Source organism: Suricata suricatta, chromosome 1 (assembly GCF_006229205.1).
Source record: "Suricata suricatta isolate VVHF042 chromosome 1, meerkat_22Aug2017_6uvM2_HiC, whole genome shotgun sequence".
Classification (NCBI taxonomy): Eukaryota; Metazoa; Chordata; class Mammalia; order Carnivora; family Herpestidae; genus Suricata; species Suricata suricatta.
The window spans coordinates 138,933,323-138,939,976 of NC_043700.1; the positions used below are offsets into that span (position 1 = coordinate 138,933,323).

Genomic DNA, 6,654 nt, shown 5'->3' on the forward strand with positions numbered 1-6,654 from the left:
TTTTTGGTCACCTTACCAAAGTATTGTACTATAAGTCTCAACATTCATATCTTTTGGCAATAATCACTTTGTTTAAAACATAACTTTCTCATATAGGAGGCTATCCCCATGCAATTGCAAACATTAATATGGATACTTTTCTTCTATATGTTCCAAGAAATGTGTTCATTTTTTCCATGAGAACTTTTTTTCATCCCCACATGAGATCTACAATTTTACATGGATATAGATATATTACAGATTGGCTCAACTAACACTGGTGAAAAAACAGCGCCAAGAAAAATTACTGTTGCAACTTACATTTTAGGAATTATTTTTTCTGATTAAAAATAGTTCATGATCATTATGAAATATGGAAACTATAAAGAAAAAAAGTCAAAACTCAAATTACTACCACCAAGAGGTAAATGCTTTACTCCTGATATTTCCACACAGAGAAAGCTGGTTTCAGATCAACCTCTTGGGTCTTCATTCACTCCTCTGTGAAGAATCAGAAAGTCTGGGAGAAGAAACTAAATATAAGCATCTCTGGCCTTTTCAATACTCTCTCTTGGAACTTGCTGTCATAAGGAGCATTTGTTCTGTGTTCATAAAAAATTAATGAATTGGGTGGTCTCCCTATGATAGAGAAATGAAGTGGGGAACTCTGTCTAATTTAGGGCTAACTTTTATAGAGGCACCTGAGTGGCTCAGTCAGTTGAGCATCTGACCGGCTCAGATCATGATCTCATGTTTGTGAGTTCAAGCCCTGTGTTGGGCTCTGTGCTGACAGCTTGGAGCCTGGAGCCTGCTTCAGATTCTGTCTGTCTGTCTGTCTGTCTCTCTCTCTCTCTCTCTCTCTGCCTTCTTCTGCTCATGTTCTGTCTCTCTCTCTCTCAAAAATAAATAAACATTAAAAAAAATTTTTTTTAAAAAGACCAACTTTTATAGCAAATCACCTTGCCTACAGCTCTTAGCCAGATTCTCAAATAGAATGCTGATATGCTATCTTTATGCCTGACTCCCGCATCTATCTCTAAATAGCTCCAAACTCAGGTGGGCAGAAAGGAGGCTTTCATTAATTGTAAAACTTTATGGAAACCAAATAACATGTTTTTGATTATTGGTAAGATGACAAATATTTATTTGTACTTTAAGCTACTTATATTTTGTAATATTTTTGTAATATATATATTTTGTAAATATATTTGTTAATATATTTTTGTAATTTCTTATTCATAAAATATGTCCATTAATACATGAAGTTTAGACTCATTTCAGACTGAAACACATGTAGATGGAAAGTGAGAGGACAATGAAACATTTATCATGCAAATGGGATTTTAAAAGAAAGTAAAGGTAGCAATACTTAGACAAAAGAGACTGTAAAACAAAGACTGTAACAGGAGACAAACAGAATTATGTGATAATAAAAGGGACAATCGAACAAGATATAACAATTATAAATACTTATGCACCCAACATAGAAGCCCCCAAATACATAAAACCACAATGATAAAGAAATTACTTGATAGTAATACAATTTAACAGGAGGGGACCTTAAAACAGCAATTACATCAATGAACAGATCATCCAAACAGAAAGTTAGCAAGAAAACAGTGGCTTTGAATGACACACTTGACAAGATGGACTTAACAGATATACTCAAACATTTCATCCTAAAAGAGCATAATACACATTCTTTTCAAGAGCACATGGAACATTCCCCAGGGTAGATTACATTTTACACTACAAAATAAGTCTCAACAAATTCAGAAAGATTGAATTATACCATGCATCTTTTCTGACCACAATGCTATGAAACTAGAAATCTGCCACAAGAGAGACTATGGACAGAGCACAAAAATATGAAGAATAAATAACATGCTACTAAAAAATGAATGGGTCAATCAAGAAATCAAAGAGGAAATAAAAAGTTACATGGAGACAAATGAAAATGAAAACACAATGATCAGTCCAATTTGGGGGATCCAGGAATAGAGGGAAGTTTATAGCATTACAGGTCTACCTCAGGAAACAAGGAATATCTCAAGCAACTTAGTCTTGCACCTAAAAGAACTAGAAAAAGAAGAAAAAAAAAAAACTAAAACCCAGCAAAATGAAAGAAATAATTATTAGAGCAAAAACAAATGATATAGAATCTAAGAAAAAATACAACATATCAATAAAACCAGGAGCTGGTTCTTTGATAAGATCAACAAAATTGAGAAACCTTTAATCAGACTCTTAAAAAGAGAGGGAGAAGGAAATCACAAATGAAAGTAAGATAAATAACAACTGACACCAAAGAAATACAAATAATTGTGAGAGAATATTATGAAAAATTACATGCCAACGAATTGGACAACCTAGAAGAAATGGATAAATTCCTAAAACATATAACCTGTCAGAACTGAGGCAGGAAGAAATAGAAAATTTGGACAGACCAATTATCAGCAAAGAAATTGAATCAGTTATCAAAAACAAAATTCCAGGACCAGATGCCTTCAAAAGTAAATTCTACCAAATGGATTAAGAAGGGTTAAAAGCTATTCTTTTCAAACTATTTCAGAAAAATAGGAAAGAAAGCTTCAAAATTCATTTTATGAGACCAGCATAATTCTTATACCAAAGCCAGATAGGGACATTACAAAAATAAATAAATAAATAAACTACAGGCCAATATCTCTAATGAAAATGATGCAGGGATGCCTAATTGGCTCTGTCAGTAAAGCATGCACTCATTATCTTGGGGTTATAGTTCAAGACCCATGTTGGGTTTAGAAATTACTTAAAAATAAAATCTTAAAGGAAAAATATGCAAAAATCTGTAATAAAATACTACCAAGCCAAATACAGCAATATATTAATCATGTATCATTCACCATGATTAAGTATGATTTACTCCTGGAATGTAAGGATGGTGCAATGTTCACAAATCAATCAACATCATATAACCATATCATTAAGAGAAAGGATAAAAAACATAGAGTCTTTTCAACAGATGGAGAAAAAGCACCTGAAAAAGTACATTATTCATGGGGAAAAAACCCTTAAAGTAAGTGTAGAAGGAACAGACCTCAAAATAATGACACACTTCTATGAAAAAATCACCACTGACATTGATATTCAATATTAAAACTCTAAGAGCTTTTCCCTAAGGTCAAGAACAAGACAAAGATGTTCACTTTCACTTTTATTCAACATTTTACTGAAAGTCCAAACCACAGCAGTCAGACAACCAAAAGAAATAAAAGGCATCCAAATTGGTTAGGAAGAAGTCAAACTTTCAATATTTGCAGATGACATGGTACTCTATATAGAAAACCCTAAAGACTCCATCAGGAAACTATTAGAACTGACAAATAAATTTATAGGATACAAGATTAATATAAAGAAATCTGTTGCATTTCTATGCACCAATAATGAAGCAGCAGAAAAAGAAATTCAGAAAGCAATCCCATTTATAGTTACACCAAAAATAATAAAATACCTGGGAATAAGCTTAAAAATGTGAAAGACCTGCACTCTGAAAATTATAAAATACCGATAAAGGAAATGGAAGATGATAGAGATATGGAAAGATATTTCATGTTCAGGGATAAGAAGTATTTTTCAAATGTCCATACCACCCAAAACAATCTATACATTTAATGCAGTCGCTATCAAAATGCCAACAGCATTTTTTTTCACAAAACTGGAAAAACAATACTAAAATTTGCATGCAACTACAAAATACCCTAAATAGCCAAACCAATCTTGAAAAAGAAAAGCAAGTTATATTACAAAGGTGTAGTGATTAGACAGTATGGAACTGGTACAAAAGTAGACACATTGATCAATAGAATGGATTAGAAAGCCCAGAAATAAACCCGCAATTAAATGGACAATTGATCTTCAATAAAGAAGGCAAGAATATACAATAGGGCAAAGACAATCTCTTCAGCACATGGTGTTGGGGAAACCAGACAGCTCCATGTGAAAAGAATGAGACTGGACCACTTTCTTACACCATAAAAATACAACAAAATCCAAAATGATTAAAGACCTAAATGTGAGACCTGAAACCATAAGAAGCCTATAAGATATAATTTGGACATTTATATAAAATTACATATGTACCTATTTTTAAATAAAATTTTTTTAAAGATGAAAACTTATCATGGTGATAAAACAGAATGGGTATCTTTAACTTAAATCTAAAGTAAATGTGGCATTTATATTTTCTTAGCTCAGACCTAGATTTTCTTAAAATTCAACATACAATGATACATACTTACAAACATACAAAGCCTGAATGTATATTAAAATAGTCCAATCAACGGTAAGTAAATAGCTTTTTCAAAATTTTCTCCCATATGAAAGGGAAAAATGTATAGAGATTGGTCTTTTAGTTAAGGTAGGATCAGTGGAAAGGAGAAAACAATTAGCAGAAAGGAAGAATGGGACTAGCCTAAGGTTGAGGTTTTAGCAACCTGATTGCACCTGCAAAAAGATGCAGAGAATTCTAATAGGGGGATAGAAATGAAATTTTCAATGAGCAAATATTTGCCGAGTGTTCACCAAGTGCCAGACCCTGTTGCAGGCACAGAGACCAGTGGTAAAAATGAAAGCACAGAGTTCCTTACATAGAGCTTCGTTTCTGTCTGGAGAGTAAGATCATAAACAAGTCAACGAGTCAATGGAAGTAGTCTCCAGGAGCAAGTGGGCTCCGGGACATCAGATGGTACTGTGATGACCAGTGGCGTGGGGAGGCACAGTAGCCCTGAGACTTGACAGGGCGAAATGCCTCCCAATGCAACTCTAATGGGCAACATTCCCGGCAGGGAGAGCAGTGAATACAAAAGCTGTAAGTAGGACTAAGTGTGGTCCCTTCAAGGCTGGATGGGACTAAATGAAGACAAGAAGGCTGGGACCTGAAGATGAAGTCAGAGACAGCTGGAAGGCTTTGCATATGGTAGAACCTTCAAAGCCTCACTTGTGTGGGAAAACACTAATTAGAAGTTGATAAAACCTAGATCATCAAAATTTCAAGGAAAGCAAGCTCACGATAGGGTAGGTACTTGGGTAAGCTAAGGGCTTACTTACGAGGGAACCTGCAGGGCCGCTCACTTTAAGGAGCATAAAGTGCACTCCATGTCAGAAATCATCTCAGGTAGCTATTCCAGCTGAATTAAGTGGGGACAAAGAGAACCTCCTCAAAGACACATGATTCTAGCCAAAGACTTTTAAGCCTGAAGTAGTACTGTGATATCAATTAATTATATAATGACTACAAAAACAAAAAAACGAAAAAAGCTTGCAAACCTGTAGAGGTTAAGACAATTCCAGAGAGATGATTGGGAGATTCCGAGTAAGGGGCCAAGGGAGAGGTAAGGATATAAACTGCTGAGAAGGTGCTATTACAAATTTGACACGCCCTCTTATAAAAAACAATCCGAAGGTAAGTGTCTAGAGAAAGCTCACATTCACTTCAGTATCAGGGTGCCAAGAATTCAGGGACAGGAAACAAAATGGAATGGAACATTTAAAAACTTAAACAGTTACCTTTAATTAAGATTTTATTTTCTTTTATTTAGAGAGAGAGACTATGTGAGCAGGGAGAGGGGTAGTGAGGTAGGGAGGGAGGGAGGGAGAGAGGGAGAGAGAGAGAGAGAGAGAGAGAGAGAGAGGGAGAGAGAGGGAGAGAGAGGGAGAGAGAGATTATCTCTAGCAGGCTCACGCTCAGTGTGGAGCCCAATGCAGGGCTGAGTCTTACAACTATGAGATCATGACCTGAACCGAAATCAAACGTCAGACACTTAACTGACTGAGTCACTCAGGTGTCACTTACATTAAAAAAATTTTAAGTAAAGACTTTAAATGAGATCCCCTACCTTAAGGGAAAGAAGGGAAATTCAGGGAACATCTGGGCACTACGGGAGAAACCTTTAACAATGTCTAAATTTTGCTAAAAGACAAAGGTGTTCCATATGACACTCTCTGAAAAGGGGAGAGTTGTGTATGTGACAGATCCCTGCCCCCACCCCCTAGGATACGGGAATCATAAGGTTAAGAGCCAGCTCTTGATTTAAAATTGTCCTTTCTTGAGTTTTAGGTCTGCAAGGGGTAAGCTCTAATAAGACAACTTTTAACTGGAGTTCTGCTGAGACTGAAGAAATGTTTATCCTCTTGTCACATTTTTTTCTAAATATCCTCTTTCCCAGGTGATAATTAGGTTTCTTCTGTCTACAGCTGCAAATGCAATGTGGGTTAGGACCAATTTTTTTTTCCACTCTGAGAAGTCATGAGAAATATTTTCACTCAAAATCACAAAAATATATATAGACTCAACCCCAGACCCACTGGTCTCCCATGGTGGGACCCTGGCGCAAGCTTTTGAAAAAGCTTCACAGGTGAGTGAGACTTCTTCCACTTATAAGAATGTTTGTCAAAATTGTAATACTTATTTTTTCTCAAGTATGCAGCTTTTGTTTGGAAAAGCTTGGCATATGCAGAAATCAGTACTATGGCTGTAATCTTCTATTATTATATGCTTTAAGGGGCCTGCAGTATAAGATTTAAGAATGTGGGAGTTTATTGATTTATTTTTGAGAGAGAGAGAAACACAAATGAGGGACGGACAGAGAGAGAAAGGGAGATAGAGAATCTGGAGCAAGTTCCATGCTCTGAGCT

At 35.5% G+C, this 6,654-nt stretch overlaps 1 protein-coding gene across 1 annotated transcript in view; it reads right to left on the reverse strand.

Moving 5' to 3' along the window:
• NPFFR2 (neuropeptide FF receptor 2) overlaps positions 1–6,654 on the reverse strand; it is a 68,740-nt gene that overhangs the window by 61,318 nt on the left and 768 nt on the right. The gene's annotated exons all lie outside the window — the stretch shown is intronic.